The 27,313-nt window shown below is 37.1% G+C and overlaps 1 long non-coding RNA gene across 1 annotated transcript; it reads right to left on the reverse strand.

Annotated features, from left to right (window-relative positions):
• Positions 1 to 2,425: 2,425 nt before the first annotated feature.
• LOC135291050 (uncharacterized) lies at positions 2,426 to 17,184 on the reverse strand. Its single transcript, XR_010353917.1, has 3 exons — positions 13,147 to 17,184; positions 10,029 to 10,126; positions 2,426 to 5,911 (listed from the first exon to the last, which is right to left on the reverse strand). It is a non-coding gene; the product is annotated as an uncharacterized LOC135291050 (long non-coding RNA).
• Positions 17,185 to 27,313: the final 10,129 nt, after the last annotated feature.

A 27,313-nucleotide genomic window follows, 5' to 3' on the forward strand; every position in this document is an offset into this window, starting at 1 on the left:
CAGGCAGTGGAAAGCTTGGCTGGAAGACTTAAACCTAAACACAGTTATCTAAGCATCTGTCAGGATGTTCATGACCACTAAATGTACAAGGGGACTAAAATAACAGGGCAGTTAGTTCAAACCAAAAATGTTAGAAACCTTCCAAGTCCCAACCAGATCACCCTAGTGAAAATGTAAAAAGTATGTAAAAATTTAGAGAAAATTTTATCCATATTTGGTTCTATACAACATTATTATTTCTAGTGTATTTATTCAAACTACAGATTTACAGACGGTATTGATACTGAGAGATTTATATATGTCAAAAAAAACCAACAAATGTGAGTTAAAATACAGTGAGGGCTAACACAAAAAAACAATAGTCTTCATTGTGAAAGACATAGTAATTGCAAAGTGAGGAAATGTTCTGAGTAAAAACTCACCACACAACCTTTTTCTTACTCTTTCTCAAAGTTACTTATTATAGCCATAATTCTAGGGCACAGATCTTTGATCTGATCTAGTAGGCTACTTCTTGCACACTGTATTAAATCTATGTAGTGTAAAGACAGACGAATCAGAAATGAGAATATCTGTATTTGAATGTATAGCATTTTTTGATACCTGATTACTAATTATACTTCATTTATCTCTAATGATCTGATCATCTTCTTGCTGTCCTGATTTCTTAAGTTGCACACAATCTTTGTCCAGAGGTTCTTCACTGATTTTGTTACTGTAACTCCTTGTGTTTATAATCATTAATGGTAAAATTTGCCTTAATTCCACCAAAAGTAGCTTTATTAAACCATAGATCTGAAATAAATAGTAATTTTTCTAAAAAGCAAAACAAAATTAAATGAAATATGAAAAACAAACAAACAAAAAACAAAACAAACAAAAAAAAAGTAGAAAAAAAAAAGCACTATGATTTTTTTTTTATCCCAGTGTGTGAACAGGGCCTGAGCAATGCTGTTTTCTGGTGAGAGTAACCCACAATAACATTTTGTGTGAGCAGCGAAACAAACATATGTAAGTGCCTGGCATTTGGCCAGTTTCAAATCATGACAGGTACAACCTGCTAAAATACCCATGTTACAATTCATGGGATTTTTTTCATTATTTTTTTCCTTCTTATGTCAAAACAAATATTTTAAGTAAAAAAAATTGAGAAGTCTTACGTGTCTTTTAGTCTTGAAACTTATTTGAACAAATAATTGATTAAAACCTTTTTTAAAATTATTGATAGTCTGACATGTTGCTTAAAACATAGTCTGTCCTTTACAAGTAATGTTTCTAGGACAATATGTTTAAAATATATTTTAAAAGAGAGAAAGGTCAACAATTTAAGGGCATGATTTCTACAAAAGGTGTCTGAAAATTTTCAAAAAGAATAGTAATATGTAGAAGAATTAAATGTGGTAAGGTAATAATGCCTTGATCTAGCTTAGTCTTTTTTGGGGGGAGGTTGCAAAAAAGAAGCAAATCACTTTCCCGTCACTGCAACTAGATACAAAGAAAAGAAAGCTAAGATATAAAGGCATGTAGTAAATAAATTCACTGACTTCAACAGTTCCCAACATGATCATCTCTTAAAATATGAGTGTTATTACTGCTTTTCAGTATAGAATTTCTTCTGCTGTGCCCTGTTGGCCTCCTCAGCTGTATAGCCTGGGCAACCAAAACAGCCTTGAAAATGACGTCTTTTAAGACACCCCAGTTAAGAGAAAAGAAAGCTAGTACTGCTAGAAACCACACTGTATCCTGTCTTGATAACAATATTTATCAGCAATTGAGAGAAGGGGGAACCCACACAGGGCTTCTCCCACAAAGCAGATGAACCACAGGGACAATTCTGCTATATGGATTTTTATCACAATGCTTCATATAAAGCACAGAAAGGTTTCCAAAAGTTGACTATCTCAGAACTCTGGCAAACACACAGAACAACTGATGTATAAAAATCTATGGGGAAAGGAAGTAGAATGAGCCCTAAAAAAATCCATTGTCTTAAGGAAGTTTTAAAATCCCCCAGAGCAGCTAATTGCATGGAATTGGAATACTGTTATTACTTACTCCACGTCAGAGACAAAAGGAAATGGTGATCAATCTGGCAGAAAAGTTGGCTACTGGGTTTGTATGCAGAACATGTTTTTCAAAAGAAACTGACGTGTGCCACATCTGCATATACTATTCTGATACTCTCCTGTTTGATCAGATTCTTACTAGACCTTTATTTAGCAATCTCTCTCCTTATTTATGGCAGTTTCTGCTCCCATTCTCAGTTTATAACACAATATGGCAAAAGGAACTCTTTTTTTATTGTTAAGTTTGCATTTAATGTATTTAATTTAAACAGAGACAGAGACATCCATTCTCTGAATACAGGATTATAATACATAGGTTTATAATCAATGACATAGATTTTTACATTTTGTAAAAGTTTATGCAAACACACACATATAAACATGTTTATGCTCATACATATACATACACAGACATCGTTTTCACATGAACACACAAATACTGCATATATGAGTAAATACTAAGGAGCTGCTTTATCTGTTTGGGGGTTTTTTGCTTGTTTTTGGGGGATGATTTGTAGAATTATAGGTAAAATATGTCTCTGGAAGTGAGGGTGACTGATAAAAAGAGATGAGAGGAGTAGGGAAACTCACCCAGCTATGAATCTGCTCAGGGCAGATACTGAACAGCAGGCCAGGTGAAGGACCTCAGAGTCTTTCAAGCTCTGTTTTAGGTCATTCCATTCCAAAGCTACAGAGACCAATAATGAGAACATCACACAATGAGGGAAACTGCATTTTGAACATGTATTTTATCTGTATAATAGGAAAATGGATATTTTGAAGAAAACCATAATTAAGAGCACTTTATAAAACATATCAAAGAGATGATAGGAAGGATACATACTGTGTACATCTCAAGTGAGTTTGGAAATTATGATCATTTTAACAGTGAGAAGATCTGTGTGAATGCAGCTTTTAATATATTTTACCTGCTGCTTATACTTTTCTAGTTCATTCCAAAAGAATAGCAGTCAGTTGCTAAAGCAGTTCAAAACACCAAGTGAGCTGTAACTAAATTGGCAACAAAGAATGACTTTGAGTCACTTCCACAAATGTCTGAAACTTCCTTTTAAAATTTAGCCACAAATAGAAGGAGGAAACCAACATAAGGCTTCTGACACAAAGCAGATGAACCCCAGGGATGTCTGCCATAGAGACTTTGATCACAACACTTTATATAAAGCACAGAAAAGTTTCCAAAAGTTCATGATTTTAGAACTCTTGCAAACACATAGAACAACTGAAAAAGAGAGGGAAAAAAAAAAGAGAGAAAAGTAATTGACTACAAGTGGTCTGAAAAGACCTAGAAGAGAGTGAGATAGAGAAATCCAGGTCACAAGCCTCCACCCTGGCATTCATCCCTCTCCAATACACTGGGAAACACCCAAGGCACCAGCACTTACACAGACACTGTCATGGCACAAAAGCCAGTAAAACAGAGCCAATGCTTGCTCAGCTGCATAATCCCTGTAGACTTTCAGACTTTGCATGTTAAAATTCTGTTCCTAAGATCCTTTGCTGTTGCAGATAAAACCTTTCAAAAGGAGTCCTTGGCGATGCTTCTGAGGATGCAGTTTATGGCTTGAGTTTATACCCTTTTTTGAGGGTAATCTAAAAGGTACCTAAAAGGAGAGCTTTAAACAGGATTTAGTGGGAGAAAAGAGTGGAATTTGAGTAATTTGGGAATTTTGAGAATTTTGAGTAAAGGGGCTGCAGATGAACTAGGCATTAAGAGGGTGATGCCTTAAGTTTTAGCTTTCATATTTTCCAGATTCTGTACTGCATTAGTATATGACTCAACTTCATATAAAATGTTAGCAAGTTCTCTTCACAGTTTAGTGAACAATCCTTATCCAGCCTGAGAACCAAAGGCACCATTCCAGCTTCAGGCCAAAAAAGTACAAATAACAGTGAATTGGAGAGAGCAATCTGGGAGCATGTGACTTCATAACCTGAAGCTGTAATTGGACAATTAACCCCAGTGTTTAAATTCACCAAAACATAGAAGTGTAAAAAATGTGTGACCTGTCACCCATCTTGGGTGTAGCCTTGGCCAGGCTATTGTACTGCCCAAAGTGTATCCTTTGAAGGCCTTTTTATTAAATACCTACTTTATTTCTTTAACACTGTTTAGCCTCTGTTCTAGGTACCCTCTCAAGGCATCAAGGGGAACACCTGTGATATAGCTCTGTATTGCATTTTCATGGCCAGGTTTTCACGGGAAGGGCTCCCACAAGAAGACACCAGGAACTGTCCCCATGTCAGAGAGCCAGTTCCAGCTGGTTCCAAGAGAGACTCAATGACAGCACACAGGTTCTACTGCAATCTGTGCAGGACCATAATCTGTGGAGGACTCCATGCTAGAGCAAGTATAGATGTCCTGAACGAAACTGCAGCCTGAGCTCAAGATGAAGCAGGCTCTGGGCAGCAACTGCAGTCCATGGAGAAGCCCCCATAGAAGTAGGTTTTCTGGCAGAAACTTTGGTCCATGAGGGACCCACCCTACTCCTGAAGAGCGGCAGTCCAAGATCCATATTGTGAAGGACTGTATTCTGTTGAAGAGACACAACACTACAGCAGAGAAAAGTGTGAGGAGGAAGAAGCAGTGGAGATGGACAGTTGCATTGCTTATATTTGGGAGGATTAAGACGAGTCATGACTTAAGCTGAGTTTGGAAAGAAAGGGGAAGGTGAAGCTGGCTTTGGTTTTGATTTTATTTCTCACAATATTATTCTCATGTTAATTGGCAATAAATTTAATTCATTATCCTGAAGTAAAGTCTGTGGACAGTAATGGGTGATTTCTCTGTCTGTACCATGACCCATGATCTTGCCTATTTTATTTTCACCCCTTGTCCTGCTGGAGACGGACACTGAGTGAATGTCTTGGTGACTTGGGATGTGGCCAGGGGCTCAAATATGGTGTATTCCTCTGAAAGTGTGACAGTCAATAGCACTACCAAAGTTTCTCTATACCAATGCACATAGCATGGTGCCCTAATTTCAAATGGGTTAGAGTTTAGTTCTTTCCAGTAGCTGATACAGTTCTGTGTTTTGCATTCAACATAGGAATACCAAATGTGTTGGTAACACACCAGTGTTTTTGTGGTTGCTAAGCATTGTTTACCTTTAGTCAAGGCTTTTTCAGTGTCTTGTGCTCTGCCAGCAAGGGAGTGCACAAAGTGCTGGAAGGGAGCATGGTCTGGGCAGATGACTCAAACTCTACAGGAATATCATGTCCAGTATTTAAACTGAGGGATTTACCTGCAAACAGGGGCTAGTCATGGTGCACTATGGGAAGTTGCCATCAGTCAGCAGGTAGTGACTATATTGTGCATCACTTGTTTTCCTTGGGTTTTCTCTTTTCTTTTTCCTAATTAATTATTATCATCATCATCCTTGTTATTATTCTATTTCACTTTTTTCCAATTATTAAGCTGTTTGTATCTCAACTCACAAATCTTACTTCTGATTCTCCTCTGCATTCCACTGGGGTCAGAGTATGAGTGAGTGGTTGCGTAGTGCGGGGCTTAAACCAAGACACATGAGCAACAAAAAATGCTACACACCATTTATAGGTAACAAGCAAGGAAGGAAAGATAGAGAGGCTGCTTTTTCTGTAAACAATGGATTGAACGCACAAAGCTGCCTTTGAAAGGCAACAATGGATGGGTTGAGATTATAGCTAAAAATTTGAAGGCCAAGCTGATAAAGGAAATCTTGCAGTTGGTATTTACTGGAGGCTGTGTGATAGAAGGGAGTATAGTAATGTAGCATTCTTACGTCAGGAAAAAACACACTCTCAGGCTCTGATCCCATTGGGGGACTTAGTCATCCTGACATCTCCTGGAAAAGCAACACACCAAGACATAAGCCATCAGGAGACTCTTAAGATATATCAATGATATCTTCTTAATCCACTAATATGCGACTAAAAATAAGTATTAGTGGACCTAAATCTACCTTCTTCTAGTTGAAGACATGACCGTTCATTACAGGCCCTTGTGAAAATGCCCTCACCAACTTTCTTGTAGGCCCCCTTCAGGTGATGGAATTATTAGAGTTGTTCAGCCTGGAGAAGAGAAGGCTTGAGAAATATGGCAATATTTAAAACCTTAAAGAGGCTTTTTAAGAAAGATGGAGAGAGACTTTCTACAAAGGCCTACAAGGAAAAGAGGTAATAGTATAGTTTTTGATTTAGCATAAGGAAGACATTTTTTACTATGGTGATAGTGAGACACTGAAACAGAGAAGCTGTGATGCCCCATCACTGGAAATGTTCAAGTTCTGTCTGGCTTGGACTTTGAACAGTCTGGTCTAGTAGAAGGTGTTCCTGCCTACAGCAGGGGAGTTGAACAAGCTAATTATAGACTCCTCCCAACCCTAACTGCTCTTTGCTTCTAAGACTGGCATATTGCGCTAGCTAGCCCATGTCAACACACTTCATGTCACTTCATAGGGAAACAAAAATTAATCATACATGAAACATTTTTTAAGTACTAGAAACTGTGTGATAACACCTTCAGCCATAGTATCTGCAAGACCAAAGGAGAAGCAACAATACAGACACGTGCTTCTGCAGTTGAATTTCACTGTTAGGCAAGCTTGAATACTATCAGTAGTTATTAATCACTCAAAAACACTACTGTGAAGACAAACAGAGGAATATAGACCAAAACATAAATTAAGATAAACCACTCTGTATTAAACAACAGTTTATACTGTTATACTACTAGTATGTCACATCAGTAATTTTTAATTGAATTCCCTGCAGCTATTTGATCTAAGCACAATGATAAAGCCATTGTGATTTTTAATTGAATTGTGTTGGTGTTATGCTAAACTCACATACAAGACACAGGCACATTTGAAAATGTAATTTTTATGCACAAGGATCACTCCTTGTGAACTGCTTCTTGTACAGCTGCACTAAATCACTGTGTTGCATAATATAAGGAACTACGCTGTTTAAATTAAAATTGCAAGAGGAAATTAATTAGTAAATATTTCATCCATGAAAAGAATGCAACTACCATGCCCTCAGCCTGAAGAAATGATAAACATTTTTACAGACAGACTTTTACAGCAGATTTTGGTGGGGATAAGTAGCCAAAAATGTTATATTCGTACCAGCACATTTCTGTTATTTTCTATACAAATTCAGAAAATGCATTTTCCTGCTATTTATAAATACGAAATAATTAATCAAAAGACTGAACTAATCTTACTTGCATAAAATCAAGGTAATTTAAAAATCATGTTTTCAATTAGTTATACGTCTGTGAGGTGACAGTCTGTCTATTTTAATAAAAGGTGGCAATAGCCTTTTTACACTTAACACAACACTGTAGTTTCTGTGAAGGTCTTGAATATAGAGTCTCTCTATTCTTCACAAAACTTGTCTAAAGATTTACACCTATTTATACATGTCTCCTTTATGAGATACCATTACTAAGATGAATAATGCCACTCACAATTCCACTGAGCTGTTCAGAGGTCATTATAATGTGTCTCTGCACCATGGTATAACCATTTTTAAACTTAAAAAAATGCAAATACTGAAAGATTTCTTAATATTTTTTTTTGTGGTAAGTTCTTTCTGTAAATTAGTAGCCTTGTAAAAAGAACTAATAAATAAATAAATTAGTAAGCAAAAAAATATTAAATATCTGCAGAAAAAATTGCAAGTAAAATTGTATGTAATTTTGCCAAAATTATAAAGTTTTTATTTATATAGAAAAGCGATTTGTTTTTATTACTAACTCGCTGCTTTTATCACAGAATCATAGCATGGAAGAAGTTCAAAAGGGCTGCTGAAAATTGTCTTGTCCAACCACACCTGCACAGGGAGGATCACCTAGAAAATGTTGCTCAGGACAATGTCCAGATCTCTTTTGAGTATTTCTAAGGTAAGAGATTTAACAACCACTTTGGGCAGCCTGTGCTAGTGCTCAGTCACCCTTCCAGTGAAAAAGTTCTTTCTGACATTCAAGTGGAACTTCCTGTGTTTCAGGCATTGCCTCCTGCCCTGTCACTAAGCACAGCTGAAAACAGCTTGGCGCTGTCTTCCTTGCAGCCCCTCTTCAGGTATTTGCACACATTGACAGTATCTCCCCTGAATCTTCACTTCTATAGCCCAGCTATAGAAGTTTGAGATAGCCCAGCTATCTCAAACTTTGCTTTGATGATATGGTCCAGTCCCTTTACCACCTTAGAGCTGAGTAGAGGGGCAGGATCATCTTCCTTGGCCACTGCCAACATTCTTCCTATTTCCTATGCAGGTCAGGATACCATTAACCTTCTTTCCCACAACAGCAAATTGTTGGCTCCTGTTATGCCACCTTGGAGAGGTAATCTAATAAAAGAGACAGTCCATAGACTTTCTCTATTGTTTAGGAAACATAGATTTTAAAATGACCTAAACTTGATATTTCCTGGTAAGACTGATTTAAAAGGATATTTTGTTTGCTTTATCTGTTTTGTAAAGATATGTTAATTCACTGTTCTTGTTTATGAATATGCTCTTTCATATATAATGTGTCACACTTTTATTCCATCAGCTTTGCATTTTCATTTACTATGCTTACATTATCTCAAGTTTGAATGTTCTGTTTGACCTTGATTTCATGTTAAAACAGTCAAAAACCATTCTTAGTAGCTTTTGAAAACGTGTAACTTTTAAAACAATTTATCAATTATTATTGCAACGAATATCAGTGTGATTGAAATTTGCTCTCAGCAACTGCTTTATGTACTTGACATATTCTGGCAGTTCTACAATAGTTAAGAAGCTGGTTGTACAAATCTAAACCTGAGTTCCTACTAAATTCTTATTCCTTACTATTCACCACAAAATCACTAGAAGAATAAGGTCAATAAAAATCTTACCTAAATATCTCATGAACTGAAATTAATCTTATATTAAGATATTTATGCATACTTTTTTTGGGGGTTTTCTTCTTTTACTAGTATTTAGTTTGAGATTTCATTCTTCTGTTCCTTGTGTCTATTATTTTTCATTAACAGTAGTAAATATAAATCAAAAAGGCACGGACAAACTGCAGGTACCTTATTAAAAGGTATTACATTAAAAATTAATGTAAAATTACATTTTAAAAGCTGCTTACTACCTAATTAAAACAAAAGAGGAGTTATTCCTTGAGATTTTGTAGTCATCTGTTTAAATTTACTTCAAGTAAAATTAACTTCTTCCAAGACACAAATAATCTCAATGACAGTTGTAAAACTGGATATAGTATTCTAGAGGTGATTTAATGTGTCAAGGAAATTATCAAGGAAATTGAGTACCTCCTCAATCTACTTACTGCCTATGTTTCTGTCCATTGGTATCTTCAGGGCCTGCCTTTTCAATGGTTTTTCATAAGTCAATCACCACTTAGTCTCTGTACTATTAAAAGGGGTTATTCAATACCTATCACAGACATTTATATTTATGCTTGTGTAATTTAATAGCATTCCTTTTGGTCCATTCCTTCAAGACATCCATGGACTTGTAAAAAGCTGTTACCAACCACATCCTAGTTTGGTTCACCCACAAATTTTGTGAGGACACAACCACAGAAGAATAGAATACATTGAATGGGATAGGTTCAAGACAGATCCCCAAGAAAATCCCTATAACTGGCCTCCAGATAGAGCATGACAAAAACAACCCTCTGTTCTCAAAAACCCCCAGCCTTTTTGCCCATTTAGTAGGTCAGCTATCCAAGCCGTAGTGTTCCAGACTGAATCCTTGAAACACAGAATAATAGTTCCACCTGTGTTGGAAGGAACCTCAAAGATCACCTAGTTCCAACCGCCTGGCCCAGGTTACTCAAACTACATCCAACCTAGTCTTGAAAACTTGTAGGCATGGGGCACCCGTAACTTTTCTGGGCAACCTGTTCCAGTGCCTTTAAAATGCTCAAATTATTTTTGTTTCTAATATCTAATCTAAACCTACCCTCTTTCAGTTTGAAGACATTCCAATGTGCCCTGTCACATGTCCTTGTAGATAGCTCCTCTCCAGGTCTCTTGTAGGTTCCATTCAGGTACACAGGGCTTTGGGTCAAAGCACACAATTAATGTAAATTATACTAGAAAATTAAAATTCACAGGGAAAAGAACATATAAAAACTACCTCTACCAGCACTCCTCAGTGAATTCTTCCTCTACCTTCCACACATATCTATGTTGGACATGTAGAGGAGAAAGATACTATGCAGAAGTATTCTGATTTGTAGTATAATTCAGTAAAATCAAGTTTTACAAAATTCAAAGAAAAATTAGTTTCTGTGCACAGATATGCCAAAGTACAGGTGCAGCTTTCATTTAATATTCTTATAGCCATATCGGGTACAAAGACATTGCTAAGCTCAGATAAATCTCTCCTGGTGGCTCATTTGGAATAATATTAGCACTGAGACCATAATACAGGTGATTTTATTTCCATTTTATTGTCCTAAAATTTATACAATCTCATATAAGAAATATATCATTTAAGCCAACCAAATAATGTTTAAGCCAAACAAAAGCTTTTGCATAAACAGATATTATTTATTTTCTTGACTGTCATTTACCATACAGATTCCCAATGATAACCTTGGAATTCAGGATTTAGTAGATTTTATTATTTTTCTTTTAGATGCTCCAGGAATTTTGTCTTTCATTTTAAAATATGCTGTATCTCCAAACAAATCACAGCCAACACTGATAATAGTTCATAAATAAGCTTTGTTACTCATTTGCATTTTGCAATTCCGGTAAAAGATGCATTAGCCTTCATTATTCTGTTCATGAACCTGATAATAATTTCTACATTGTCTTTTTTAATTGCTTTCTGAGTTCACAGCACTTCTTCTACATAATAATCTTACATTTACATTGAATTCTTTATCCTGAAAGATACCAAAGCCCTTCAAAAAATGTGAACTGAATTCTATCCTCTGTTTTATCCAAGCACCCACCAGCTGCAAAGAAATTGAAAATCTCTGAGGAGATAATTTGATAACTTGAGTAAAAGAAAATTGATCACTTCAGCAGAAAATACAGAACTAGTTCAAGCTGGTAAGAAGTGGCTTCCTGTAATTTAATTTGTTTTTCTTCAGGGATTACTCATTTTTTTATAAACAGGCCTCCCTAGCCAGCTGGAAGCTCACATTTAGGTAAAGGACTGTCATTTTCAAAGGTTGATTTTTCTTCTAATTTCATGCCAGTTTTCACTGAATTGCTTTATCTCTGCTCTTATATCATGTTCTGCTTTTTTGCTCACCCCAAGTTTTTCATAAGCTGTTAAACAGATCCAGTAATATCGCAGTTCTACGTAATTTCCCATTTACCATGTACAGGGTGGATCCATAATTTTGGTCATAATATTACAGGTTTTAGCCTGATCAGAGTATTCTTGTAGCTTTCACCAAAAAATATTAATGTGCTCTCCAACAGTATTTTAAGAATCATGTAACATGCATGCTCTAAGTTTCTATTTTCAGAGCCTTGTATTTGCATACTATGCAATCTAAAAAATTGCATGAAAATGAAGATTCTATTACCACCCAAATCACAGATTCTGGACAATGTTTTTTAACAATCAAGTGAATCAAGTAAAATAAAATAAAAATACTAAAAAGTTAAGGAATTTTTCAATATTATAGAATATAGTGAGGAAAGCAAAGCAGACGTTTTCTGGGGATTTTCAGGACACAGACTTTTTATAGATTTGGTTTTGTTGTTTTTGTTGTTTTAATTTATAAGACTGTTTTATCAAAGGATTCTTCAAATGATATATTTCTTCCAATGTCTAAGAAACAAACAAGCGCTCCTTGCATACATATTTTTGTCTGCAAAAGGATGACATTGAAGACTAGATAAGTATTGAAGATAGTCTAATGGATCCATATTTTCAAAAAGTGATGGTCAAAAATAATGTCAAATGGTATTTCTAAAAACAACTTGCTTTTCCAGAAAATATTTTTGAGCTAATTTTTGTACTGATTCCAGACTTCTGCTGTTTCACACTTGCATATCTACCATGTAGTATAAGTTTCAAAAAAGCTCTATAAAGTAGGCATGAATGTCCCCCTGTTTCTTAAAATATTGCAGTGATCTCCCGTCTTGGTCTGCCAAGAGATTTGTTTACAAACAAGTCACATTGAGCAAAAAGACATGGCAAATCAATCAAACAAACTAAAAAGTAATTATTCTTTAGAAAGATAATATCCTGTTTTGTGGGCATTATCTTACTTTACTTCAGCAAGAAGGAAACAAACTTGACGAACACTTTTTAGAAATGTGCTTTATAACACATTGAGAATTTGTTTGGTCTGATAACAAAAGATCACAAGTGCCAGACAGCAACACAATTGCAAGTTTAACAATAGCAAGGCAAAACCTTTTACCCACAGATCCATATAACTGAGGCAATGGGGGAGGATATTTTTTTCCTAATGCAAAAGTTCTTAGTGAAGAAGTGTTTTAATTTCTTAGAGTGTTAATGGTTATCTTTCTTAAAGCTCTTCTTTTGTGAGGTTTTTGAATCTCATTGAACTCCTAGGGCATTTAGAACAAACTCCTTGCTTTTTTTGCACAGACTTTTTTTCCTCCCTGTACTGCTGAATCCACAAAACAGGAATCAAAGGAAAAATCACAAGAGCAAGATGCTCATTCAGGTTTTGTTACTAAATTGACTGGAAGTTTTATGAACAAACATGTTCAAAAGTGAATATAAATAATGAATACAGCTTCTAGATATTCTCAAGGTAGCTCAGTATATCCCCTGTCTCCAGATTTGGGTGTCTCTCAGACACATTTATTTTAATTCTAGACATCCATTCCCTTCTAATATTTTCTTAGCAAGAGGAACACATAAATCCCAACACTTTTCATTGTATATGCTGCTCCCTCTGTGTTTTTCTAAGATCACTGAATGACTAACTACTACTTTCCACAGATGTTTAATAAGTATGGGTTATGACTGTTACAAAGTAGGAGTAGAATGGATTTTCAATTGAAAAAAAAAAAGGAATTTGTGTTACTATTATGTTACTCATCTTCAGATTTTTTTTTCCAAGAAGAATTCTTACCTTTTTGCATGAGAAATAATTCTGTACTTGAATGTGCAGCTGTGGTTCATCTGGGCAATCTTGTTTCTGATACTCAGGAGAGACCTGCCACAGATCATCAGCTGTGTAAAGCCTTGAGGGGCCACACATGCCAAAAAGAGAAAATGTAATTGCAATTCATATGGGACTGTGAAGTGCTAGTATAAAAGGTCACAGCACATCGTCATTTATTCCTCAGTAGCTGAAGTCTGGAAGGAGAAACCTCTGTAGAAATGTAGAAACAGTTATACCCTAAAACAATAAGAGAAGGATACGAGAGGTCACAGAAGAAGGATCTCAGAGGCGCAAAAAGGAAGACTGTGTGGGAACTTAATTATTATTCACCATTACTGGAGAAGTCTTCAAAAACCTCTGAGGAAAAGAAAAGTCAGCTCAGACACAGATGTCTGAGACACTGTCTAATTTATTGTGCAATAGGATCCAAAATAATTTCTCTGTTAGGACAGTCTCCACATCCATTTGTGCTAGGGCAAATGGCCAGCTGAAATTGCACTAGAAACAGCAGGAAACTTCCACTCTATTTAACTCACCTTTTATGATGATAAACCCTTTTATATATCTTTCTTTGTTCCTGTTCACCTTTTCAGCTGCTTCTTCCACTTCATACCTGGAGATATTGAAAGCAAACAGGCTAGGAAACCATTAGATTTTCTGTTTTTAACTTTGGGTATGTGTTATTTCTTCTGGATGGAAACACACAAATCCTAAGGGGTCTGAAGTGCCATGAGAGTGCCAGATATCAGCCTGCTTTTCAAGTTCAGAAATCATTTAACGGATTATGTTTCAGGCGATGAAGTTACATACAGTTAAAATAAACTGGAAATACACATAGCTTTTACCATTTGTAATGGAAAATGAATCAGATTGATTTTAATGGGTCAGAGGATGTATAAAGCACCCTGACAAACAAATATTAAAAAAAAAAGAAAAAAAAAAGGAAAAGTTTGGAGGGGGTAGAAAAAGACATAGAATTAAGGAAAAGACATTAGACTCTAAAGTTTATCCTACTTTTTTTAGTTGCATATTGTCAGCAGTTGGATTAAAATAGATTTTAGAGCATCTGCTTTCTGTAAAAAATTGTTTTAAATGTGCATGTGTGCAGAAGCATTAACAGAAGTTACAGGAATGAGATAATCCTAGGAGAAAGTAATAAAAAGGCTTGCCTCAATGCAAAATTTAAAAGCTGGAACAGGCCATTTCTCCCCTACAAGGCAATTGATTATTGCCCTGTTACAATCAGAACTCGCATTTGTTTTCTTCCTACCTCAGCTTTCGAATGCCAAGATAAATGGGGAACCAAAAACTACAGAAATGTCATTCCCCCTTCCATTTCTACACATGCAGTGTGAAATATTTTAAGTGCCCCCTTTGAAGCTGTTATGAAGGTTTTCTTGATACTTTTCAATTGACTGGGGCTCTGCCATCACATTCCAAAATTTTATAAAGGTGTTAGGAATAAATCAGACCTTCCAAAATATAAAGGAATATGTAGACTTCTCTGTGTGACTCAGGCTCTTAAAAGTTTGTTTTCACATTCACAAGGGCTAGAACCTCTTTTCCAAAACAAAACCAAAAACTGTAATACTTACATTTTCATACCAACCTTTAAGTACTACGTTTTTCTCAACCCTGTTCTGATAATATTAATTGTCAACAGCAGCAACTGTTAAAGATACACATATTCCCACATATAACCTCCTTCCACATGTGACACGGACAAATAACGTAATACCAAAACCACAAACATCAATTTGAACTTCTGACCATGAGAGAAGAAGAAAATATTATGAAATATAAAGCTGCCTTTGCATAATACAACTTATCCCAAATTCTCCTACACAACTGACTAAATTACTAAATTGATTCAACTACTTCATACTGCTACTGTATAGATACTGAAAGAGTGTTTGTTAAAAGCTAAACTAATTTACTGTGGTGTTGACATAGGACTGCATTTATGTAAGTAGTCAAAGCAGACAGGACAATCCATCACCATGTGGTGGCAAGGAGAGTCTCTGTGGTAAGGGCTCTTGAGATGGCATCTTCAACTTGACTGCCCCACTGACCACTCTTCTACTGTTTTTATAATCTAGCTGCCCCTGGTTTTACACATCCCTATCAGCACAAATAAAGACCATAGTATAGGAACATACACACAACTCAAGCTGATGGAAAACTGAGGACATCTCCAGTTCAATTTCCCTCTAGTTGTCCTGGATATGATGTCAGACTAGATTAACGTAACACCATAAAATTTTTTGGCCTGCTTTGCTCTACAGCTTAACTGTTATCTGGATGATCTGATCTGATTCTCTCTTGTTTCAGCAGTGTTTTTTGAACGCCTTTCCCCATACCCTAACAGGAACAGACTGGCTGGTGCCTGTGGTAGTGAGTTCCTTTGTTATAAAATTATGGCGTTGTAAGCAAAAACAGTCTGTTCCGGTTGTCCTCCATGCATACTGGTTTGCCCTGGAGATGTACTTTCCCATCCCCCTGTCCATCTATCTAAAGACCTACCCCCTATTCTGGATCCTTCGCTGCCACTCAGAGAAACCCTACCCTCCTCTCCTGTCCATCACAGAAATCCTTTATCTCTAGAAACTTCTGTGTCCATCTTATATTCCCTTGAATACCCATTGGGATGTTTTGTCTACTCTCCTCCCCTGTTGTTCCCATTGGTTGTCATAATGCATACCCCACCTTATACTCCTCCCCAGGTTTCTTGCCACTGGTCCAAGTTTGTATCCTCTCCATGTTCCCTTCCCCATACTTAAGCTGTTGAAACCCTGTATTTACTGTTATTTGTCCCTGGAAATTGAAGCGTTTTGAGTACCCACACAAGAGATCCATCTGTTTCCTTCACTCTGGACTCCATGGCTCAGGACAATCAACAGTCGCACAGAGTATCCTGCTGCTTCTAGGGTGGCCACTCTTGGCACAGGCCAGGCTAGCCACAGACATCTCTAGGCCATGTCAGGTGCCTCCTCAATTGCCTGACAGTGCCAAAGAGCTGCTGTTAAGTTCCTTTAAAGCATTCTCTTCTCCAGGCAAAATGGTCCCTGGTCTGTGGAAACCCACTATCTTCACAGTGTTATTGTTGGTCTTCTTTGCTTCCAGGACACGCCACAGTCTCCTACTACTCACCACATCCTACAAGCCTGTTACAGAATAGCTGCTTGTCAGGTGGTGAGTCTCCAGCATGTACAGTTACAAAGGGATATATTCTTTCTCAGGTGTATGAGTTTGCATTTATCCTTGTTGAATATAATTAATTTCATGTCAATCCATTCCTCCAGTTTTTCCAGGTCCCTCTGAACAAAACTGATATCCCCTTGTCTCCTATTTACAGAGTACCTTATATGCAAGCATTCCATAAGCTCCTCCATGTCAACAATCAAAGTGTTAAGCAGGATCAGTCCATGTGTTGCCCCACTTGTTACCAGCAACCTGGTAGAGTACAGCTCATTTCAGCTCAACCTGCTGAGCCTAACAATCAAATGACTTTTGTACAAATCTGTTTTTTCTCTCACTCAGACTATATCATTCTCATTTGGATAGAGTATTGTGGAAGATTGTCAAAAGCCTTGTTGAACTAAAGGATACCCATTTCACTCGTGATTATCAAAAGTCTGGTTATTTTTTCACATAAAGAAATCCCATAGGTCAAGCATGTTTTACTTTTGATAAATCAAGGTGAATAATCACAGGCACAGAAATGTTTCTTAGTAAGACCCACTCTATGAGGTACCTATCCTGGATATGCCTCAATTGAGTCTCCTGGGTAAGGAAAATGAAGTGACCTTCCCAGTGGAAATATTACAGCTTTCCTCCATGGCTGACAGAGCCAATAACCAGCTACAATTGCCCTATGAATCCATATATTTAAGAAAAGAAGAGCAGGGAAAATTCTGTCTTGTTTGGCTTTTGAAGAGGTAGCTGGGCAGGGTAGGGGAGGCCGCAGGGCCCAGGCCAAGGCTAGGCCAGGCCGCAGCTGCTAATGTCCTGCCTCCTCTAAACCCTGCCGCACCAGCCCCCGGGAGCAGCTCCGGGCTGGGCTTGGCTGGGCCATGATGCAGGCTGCTGAGATTCTACTGGGCCATTTCCTGACGCCGCTGTAAGATTAACTATTTCAGTACTCTAAAATTCCATTTAAAAAGAGATAAACCTGTGGGTGCTGATTCTCCCAAATCAGGAAGAAGGAAAGGTGAAGGCATGTGAAGAGAGCAACATAGACATTCAGTGAAAAGAGCCAGGTTGGGAGGAGAATAAGGAGATGCCGTAGTCTTGGGCTGAAATTCTCTCATGAATTCTATGGTGAAGAAGTAATTGATACATCAGACATCTTTTCTCTTTAACTCATGGGATGCATAGGCAGGATTGAGCATTCTAACCATAGCCATGAGCAAAGGCACCAGTGCTGAAGCAAGCAGATGTTGAAATAGTTGTGATTTGATAAGAAGCTTGAATAGAGATATGAGAGAAATGAGAAACCTTGACCCAGGAACAGAAGAAGAAGACCTATGTTTCTCAGACATGGATGAAGAAAACTTTTGCCTCTATGCTAGAACAGCTTATCTTTAAAATTGCACCCCAATAAGCTGGGGTGACCTATGGTGATAGTTGTTGGAACACTACCAAACACGAGAAGGACTTTGTGATTTTAGATTTCTGGGCAGCTGCTATCTGTGAAAATTAAAACCACAAGTGACTGTTTCTTGTGGAAAGGTCTCCATAGCATGGCAGCAGAGACTCCTGTCCCTAATCAACTGAAGAAGGACTGTTTACATTTTCAGTGAGAAAGGAAAGAGGAGGTGGGGGGAGAGAAGTGTTCTGAAGGTTTGATTCTTACCATTCTTCTTTTCGTTCTGTTAATAAAGTTTTATGTATACTCTTTAAAGTTTTGAGCCTGATTTTGCTCTTTTCCTAATCCTTATCTCACAGCAGAAAATGAGTAAATAGTTTTAGTGGGTGTACTGGCATTTGGCCAGCACTCAACCCACCACACTAATTGGTGCTGTGACTCAGACTGACAAACCAAAACGACTACACTATCCTAGTATCAAACTTGGTTGCCTAATTTGTACTTCCTCAGATAGTTATTTTGGTACTTTTTGATTAGATTTTGTCAAGGGTTTGACACTGGCAAAATGCCAAGCACCCATGGAAGTTGCTCATTCTCCCTCCCCTGCCATAGCTGGGCAGAGGAGGGAACAGTTGAACTCTGGGTTCAAATTGGATGAAGGGTTCAAGAGTTGAGATCAGGACCAGAACAAAACACTCCAAGGGCAAAACAAGCTCAGCTTAGAAGTACAAAGTGAATTTATTACCAAGGAAATCAGAGGAGAATACTGAGAAGCAAAATAAGACCTTAAAAAATCCTTTTTCCTCCAACGTCTCCCTTCTCCCCACCAAAAGCTCAAGTAGACAGGTGGCAGGGGTTTGATCAGTTTATCACCCAAGATCTTCTACTGTTCCAGGAGTCCTTCCCTTATGAGGCTGCGGGGTCCCTCCTACAAGAGACAGTTTTTCATTAACTTCTCCAGCATGGCTTCAATCTCATGTGCAGCAACACTCTCAAAGCTGCTGCAATGTGAGTCCCTCCCACAGGCACACAGTCCTCCCAAAACTGCTGTGGCATGGGTTGCTCTTCCATGGCTGCAGTTCTCCAAGGACAGGCTGCTCCACCCTGGAAGCAGGGCCCACTCTCTCCACGGGGTCACCCACTAGATCACAGCCTCCTCCAGACTTCCATGTGCTCCAGCATGGGCACCTCTCCCTTGCATCACTGCATCCCCCATGGATCCCCATGGGGTGCAGGGGCACAGCTCCTTCACCATGGTCTCACCACAGCCTGCAGAGGAATCTCGGCTCTGGTACCTGGAGCACCTCCGCCCCTCCTTCTGCACTGATCTTGATGTTGCCAAGTTGTTTCTCTCATATGTTCTCCCATCCTCATCTTCTCTGGTTGGAAGAACAAAACCTGTGTCCCCCTACTGTTTTGATTTTTTTCCCAAATACATTATCACAGAGGTGTTACTAACCTCTTGTATTGGTCTAGGTTTGGCCAGCAGCATGTCCGTCTTCAGAGCAGTCAGGGATTGGCTCTGCCAGACATGGTTGAAGCTTCAGCAGCTTCTCACAGTAGCCATCCTTGTGGCCCCTCCAGTACTAAAGACAGACTGTGCAAAACCAGCACAGAAGTGTAATATTGTTTTTTTGTTCAAACATCTCAGACATTCTCCGATTTTCTTTTTTTTTTTTTTTTTTAAGATGTTAAAAAGCAGCTCTATGAAGATATTGATGAGCTCTCTCACAAACCTTCAAAGAAGCTTGTCCATGTATACACTATGGGTCAAGTTCACCCAAAGAAACTCTGGCTTGATCTGCATCCACTTTCTTCTTGAATCTCTTCACAAGTCTTTGCTGGTAAGAGTGGGGCTATGAAGGTGCACTGAGTACCTCTGCCCTATTTGCATCCATTTTCATTAAATCACTTGCCCTATGGAGAGACAAAAAGAAAGCACCCCCTAAACTGAATGGCCCCTTCTAGTAAGTATGAGGATGAAGATCCAATCCGACAACATGACAGTGGGTGCCTCCAAAGCACCTCCCACCCCTGTGGTGGGATATGATTGGTCTTGCTGGAAGTTCCACCCCCAGTCTGAGGGCAAGGGCAGGGACAGTGTGTCCGGGTGTAGATATCAAATGTCAGCACTTTGTGTGGACATCACTAACCACAATGGCATATAAAAATATGCCTATTTTTAATAGTAATATTTATTGTCATCATGTGTAATGATGGTGACAAAAACAACAAAAAGCAACTTTACTCATACCTGTTAGTTTATATTTGATGAACCACAATAAAGACACTTGATCTCTGAATACCTTCTGACAACAAGTAAAAAATTTATACTTTTGTGATCAGCATTATTTTCATCTGTATAAAAGTTTAATATTTTTTCATAATTACTTGGCTTGTATGTAATGTACTGCAATAACTAAACTATAAAAGAACCGCTCACATGTACAAAGCCTCCTAGTTGCTTACAGAGTGACAGACTCCCAACACCTCTGTCACTATGAAATTCCAAGTGACTGTTCTGTGCAGAAAAGGGACACTCACAGTGGCACACTAGTGGAGTGCATACTTTTTACAGTATTTTTTTTATTATTATTATTCCAAATTACATCTACGCTGTCACAGATGGCCTACTTTTTCAAGAGGTTGTGTGTTGTGTTTTCATTTCATCTCAATCATCACTAATGTTTTCAAGAAAGAAAAAAAAAAGAATTAATTTGTTTTTTGGGCACTGGTTTATAGTTAAACACTTCTCAGACTATGAGATGCTTGGTAAAGGGAAGAGCTGTTAAAACTTTTACGATGAGTCCATAAGAAAATCTCTAGTTTACAGTTTTAATACCTGTGCTAATTTGCAAAACTGCAGGTCAGTAGCAGGCCACAGAAGGCAGATACTTGTATATTAACTAATATCAGGTAATGATTGCATGCACTCATTTATTCTCAAGAATTCTCAATTATTTCAAGAATTACTTAGAGGTTTGGTATCAAATTTCCATCCTCTGATGCTCATCTGTGTCTTCAGAAACTACCATTTAAACACAAATTAGACCTTTCTCTTTTTTCCTTTTTTTTAATTTTATTTTTTGGGTTGTTACTGGAATCACCTGCAAATTTGCCTCTTTATAGTGTTTTTAATTTTGTCTAAAACCTGGGCTTTAATGCTGTGATGTATATGTATTCAGCCCACATTCTAAAATCAGAGCGCTTCTATCTTCTGTGTATAGTTTTGCATCCCTTTCATTATGTCTTTCTTACTTTATACGTTATTTACTTATGAACCATGGGCTTTCCTGTTCCAATTTATTAACTGTTGAAAGAATGATGCCAGTGCTAGCTCTGCAAGATGAGGTTCTGTGTTTTAACAAATCTCCCTTATAAATTATACCTCCTCGCAGTTCTTATACTAGCACTGCAGGTTCTGTGATTTTCTTTATAAATGAAGGCAAACTCCTTACTCCATTAAAAGCATTGGTAAAATGCCTGCTGAATTCAGTGTGAATAGATTCAAACTCTCCTGTTTTGGGGGTCAAGTAATAGCTAGCACCTCCAGTGATAAACATATACTCTTTATTTTTTAACCTTGACAACATAAACAGGTTAATGTCAAAGTAAAATCTAGTGGCAGTTTAGTTTGATGACACCACCACATCACTTTGATTCGTAACTGTCTCAAGATTTCTGCTCTTTTTAAAAATTTTGCTCTTTTCACACATCAGGTATTCCAGAGTTCAGAAATTAACTTAGGGAAGATGGAAGATGAATATTGCACTTTCGTGAAATTCTGCAGTGTTACACAGTTAAAAAGCATGGTACCAGCAATTGTTTTACCCTTTGAGAATGATGATTTTTTTTTTTTCCTGTGGCAGTACCTAACACATTATAGCCTGGTCCTGCAAAGCCCTAATTACCTAAGGTTTCCAGCATGCTCATCACCAGTTAAAATCAATCAAATATTTGCTGCCAAGCACAATGAATTTAGAGGTACTGGCCTGCAAAGAAAATTTTATTCTATGAATGAGTTTCACAATATTAGCCTTTGATAAGCAAAACAGTGATGAATATCGGCTAAGGTGATGACTGGCTAGGTGGAGAGCAGTGGATATGTTTATCTTGACTGTATCAAGGCTTTCAATACTGTCTTTCATAGTATCCTTACAAACATGCTGATTAAGTATCAGGTAGATAAATGGACAGTGAGGCGGATTTAAAAAAAGACTGCCAGGTAAAAAAAAGGGTTGCAAATAGAGGCACGACATCTGGCTTGAGGCCAGTCACTAGTGGTACAGCCTGGAAACTGATACTGAATCCAAAATTACCTGGATAAAGAGAGAGCAAATCCTTAGCAAGTTTGAATATCAAACAAAATAGGAAGGAGGGACATAGCCATGTCTATATTGCCATTCAGAGGGTTCTGGACAAGCTGGTGAAATGGGTTAGGAAAAACATCACAAAAAATCACATTCTTTCCATATTTCACTATTTTCTGGGAAAAAAAAACAACAACTGCTTCAGACTGATAACCTCAGTTTATTCTGTTTGCATCCCTGCCCCAGCCATTCTTGTAAGATTAAAAGCCACTTCTGAAAAGTCTTTAATATAGCTGATGTAAGCTACATGAATAGTGACATATGGCTAATGAGAAATGCTGCATTTCCTCCCTACATTCTTTCCTCCCCTCCTTTTTTTTCTGATATACAATACTTAACTATTCTACTCTCTGTGGAACATAAAGTTTGCTACGATACCAAATGGTGTAGCAGATTTCTGAAGTGCAAGGTAAAATTCTCTGAATTTGCTGTAATAAATAGACCTTACAAATCTCAAGTCATAGCTGTAAAAAAAAATCACATCCACACAACATAAATCTTGAATTGCAAGGTCAAAAGTCTTGCTCAGTAATGGAAATGTGAAAAATATTTACAATCAATCACTCACTCACATATCCCTCTCAAATGAGCTGGTATATAAAGTATTACATTACACCATATTTCAAGCCAGCTTTTTTTTTTTTTTTCTTCTTTAATACTATACTCTCAGTAATTTGATCTACACAGACTATAATTAGATTTTTATACAGAGTAACAGGATAATATAACAGCATCATGCCACAAACAAAACCAGCTTAACCAGAGTGTTCAGTTTAAACTGTTGCATATTTTGGCACTGTTAAGAAAATAACACCCTATAGGAACCTCTTGTCACAGGTTTGTCTGATTTTCCCTGGCATTATATTAGGGTGTCTTAGGTTTTGCCATTTTTCTATTAATAGCTTCTGCTGACACAGTCGAGAGCAATAATGTTTCAAACAGCTACAACAATGGTAGAAGCATGCTGTAGAAAGATGTTTACAAAAAAGTCATAAATTTCTGTGCAGAATTTTTTAAAGAAAATATCAAGGCTCAAATCTAGGTTTTCTAATTAATGTAGATGAGACTTTAATGAGGACTTACCTGATATATTTTTTAGTGGGAAAAGTGACTTGGGAAAAGTGACTTAGAAAAAGTATTTTCCAGCCTTGAAAAACACAACAAACAAACAAACAAAAATTACTTACAATACATTACAGTGGACTGCAAATGTGACTGAAAATTTCAGACTTGAACAAAGATGGAAGAAACCTTTGCAATTTATCAGTGCAAAACCAAGCTACTTTTCCCTGAAATCTTGAGCTGACAAATTACAGTTTTTAACAGTAATAGTACCTGTAATACATAAGGTTCAAGATTTTAAAACAAGGTATTTCAACAATAAACTTTCTTATAGTCTCTTCAGATTTTCCGATGTACAATTGAAGTACTTCCAATGCTGATAAACATGGCTGTGTGGAAATGGCTCAGATTCTTCCTCTCTTTCTCGCCATCTTTCACAGTCCTTTTTGCACTGATTGAAGCAGTACATCTCTCATGAGCATTACATACTCATGAGAATTCACGGGATTTGTTTAAAAAAACCAAAACAAACAACAACCAAAAACCCCAGAACTTACAATTTACTCTCTCCCATACCTAAATGTTCCATGTTGCTGTAAAGCTTGGTGAAGAAAAGGCAATCAATGGCTACCCTAAGAAGTTAATAAGTAATTTTAGTATTTAGATTTCAGTAATACTTAAAAAAGGTGAAATTATATTGGACCTCCATTTGGCTGCATTCTCTATGCAGACTAGATCATAGGATTTACCAAGAAAAACCCCATTTTTGCCTTTGTGAAACACCTGTAGGCTCTCCACTACTGGTCTTAGTTAGACAAATGAAATGTCAGACACAGATTACATACATACAATTCACATAAGGACATAACAGACATAAAGCATCTTCTTTTATCAGGCAGACTTTATTTATTTGTTTAGTCATTTACTTACTAAGTTATTTACGTATTTGGCTGTGTGCTAGAGAAGTGGCTAAGGAGGTGGAAGAACATTTCACCAGCACAACACTGTCAAACCATAAATGGGATCTCCAGTCAAACTCTTAAGGCAATAAATGCCCTAAATCATTCCCCTTAAGTGTTGAAAATCTGAAAAGAAAATCAAGAGCATCAGCATGACCTGAAGTTAATGCTTTGAAACTGAATTAAAACAGAAATCCGTGTTTAAAGGGAAATGCATCTGAGGCAACAGAAACTAATATCAGTAATAGGCGAATGAGTCACAGCCTGTAGTTACATAGACAGTATTACAGACAAGAACACTAGGCACACTGTACCTGGTAAGCCTACTAATCTTAAAGGGTACCCAGAGTCCTGTTCAGCTTCTCATTCAAAACTACATGAGAATAGCTCAAAAACTTTCGTGCACAAATTTTATGTTTTGAGCTTTCTGTCTGTTTAGATGAGCAATGTTAATCACTTTGGTTACAAACTCTACTTTTGCTTTCATAGTCTCTACATTATTGCTTTCCATTTTATTCTAGATGTGTTTATTGGAATTCAAGTAATTAACAAAATTTAAAACAGCAACAGGAGCAACAGAACCAGAAATTTTATAGTCCGTCTGTCTATGAATATAAGCAACCGATTGTTTGTGAAACAAATCAAGAAACCCCTGTGAGATAAGTCATACGACTTAGCCCAACATCCATACTAGTGCATTAGCAGAGGAGCAATCATGCTCCTTTTTAAAGTGTACTATAGTAGTTTGCAGTTAACAGCCCATGTGAATCCAGTATTATCCTGTAGGTTTCTTGTTTTGATTGGCATAATCCCTAACAGCATCTTATACTTCTTGGTACAATGAAAAATGACAAGAGTGACTTTTTGAGGCACAATTATCTCAAGTCATAAAACTGCACACATTACAGCATCTTCAGGGAATAGCTGCACTACTGTACTAACTTCTGCAGACGTACATTTAGCATGGGAATATTTATTTTAAATACTCCTTAACTCTCAGTCTTCTTTATTACACCTTTGACATACATCAGCTAGGAAATACTGAGACCACAAAATGCATATCTAAAAGAATATGACAAACACTTATCAATAAACCTGGAAGATTGAAAAGTCATTTAGTATGCAAAGAAGACGGGGGTTTTAACTACTATGGCTAAGTAGTACAAAAAATCTAAGTAGTACAAAATTTATTGATTCATAAAGGCCTTTTTCCTTTAAAGGCTGCCTTAAATACTTTACTCATAAATAGGTGCTTGATCTTGAAGCTTTTTCTCTGGCGTCTCTTCCTTTTTTTTCATCATTTTCTGATTCTGCATTTTCCAGCAGTCATACCCTATCCATGAACAAAGCAGTTGTCCTCCAGTTGTTTTAATTTTCTAACAATGTTTCTGAGGATGAAACCCAGTCCTTGGAGTACTCAAGTATGTATTCTTGTTAGTACAACTTCAACAATGAATACTATAATTTTTCCAAAAAGCACTGAGCAGCTAATCTCAAGATTTCACATAATTCATAAAATACGACATTTTACTGTAGTAATCCACAGTTTAAAAATAAGAAAAAAATTAGTAATTTGTCTTTGAAATTCTACGGCATGTAAATAGAAATACTAAATATTGCTGAACTTCAGATATTTTAAAAAGCAACAAGCCTGTCTCCTTGCCAAAGATGTAATGGGCTATTCTATTTACAACCTTTTCAAAAGCTGTGTGTGCATAGTAGTTATGTGTGTCACAAATATCAATGACCATAGCCTTACAAATCTTTCAGTCAGAGAAGTATTATCATTAGCTTACAGATGAGGATCATCTGAATTATCACAATTGTTAAAAGCTGTCTGCATTTATTTATGAGCAGTGCAATATGAGAGGACGTTGTCTCTATACCAGAAGAGCTGGTGAGGAATATCTGACATTGACACTAGGTGAATTCCTGAAACCATTGCTAGGTTGAGAAAATTACTTGGAGTGATGCTAGCCTGATATTTAATATCAAAACTCACTGAATTCTCTGGCCCCCACAGCAAGCCTGGTAAACTGTATTTCTAAGGAGACGTTCCTAGAGTTTCATTATACACCTCTTTCTCCAATTTCCTATTAGTGCAACCTTTATCTCAGAGTCTTTTCTGCTCCTGCTCCATGGTGAACTATTCTTGTGAACTGGTCAGGTAGTGAACAGCCATCTCCCCTGGGAACAGTGCCTACAGCTGGAGAAGAAAAAAATGAATCTAAGGTAGCTTACATGTCTCAGAGAGCCAGGGACTTAAGATAATTACAAGCTGAACAGCTGTATGTGTATTTTTGAAGTGCCTGCCCAACTCCATTTGATTAAAAATTTCTATCAAATTAATCTGAGAAGTATTCATTTTGTGCACCTTAAGAACAAACACTTGACAATGAAATCCACAGGACAACAATTCTTGTGTTAAGGGTATATGCCTGATCTTAACCTAAAGCTACACTAGAAGCATACTCAAAGTGGGCCACACTGCTATCGCAGTGCAAGAAATTTAAACGCCATTACATTTTCTGAGTTTTATCCCAGAGATTTCACAGTCTTTCACAGACTTTTTTAATGGCTATTTAGATTCTTTTTGAGTGAGAAAATATGCCATCTCCAGATCCTCCTTTATGACATAATCTGGGCATCTAGCACATTCAGGTATTCTGGTGTTGCGCAACAGCTTTGTATGCTGCCTGTCATCCTCTAATACACAAATCTGCTTAAACCCATTAATATTTTGTGTGGGATCAAATGCATCCACAGACATAATAAATACAATACACTTAAATATAAAGGAAGTCTTACACTGATTAATGGAGACAGATTAAGGCTTAAAAATTCTCAAAATTATTCTTTCATTTTTTAGAACATGAAGACCGAAATAGACAATGAAAAGTGAGGTATTATTAGAGTTTGGATTGTTATGGTCTAGATAATTAGAGTATGGTAGGACAAAGCAGACAAATGTTAGAAAGAAAAAAGATATGATGTAAAGAGAATGCCTGGGAAAATAACATTGCTTTAAAAATCCTCATATGTTCTTGGAACATAGGTCCATCCTAAGCTCCATAACTTGAGTTGCCATTTCATACTGTTTAGATAAAGCATCAGACTTTTGGCAGATTCATTTCAGATGTTTTGCTTCCATTCTC

This window comes from Passer domesticus, chromosome Z (assembly GCF_036417665.1).
Source record: "Passer domesticus isolate bPasDom1 chromosome Z, bPasDom1.hap1, whole genome shotgun sequence".
NCBI lineage: Eukaryota > Metazoa > Chordata > Aves > Passeriformes > Passeridae > Passer > Passer domesticus.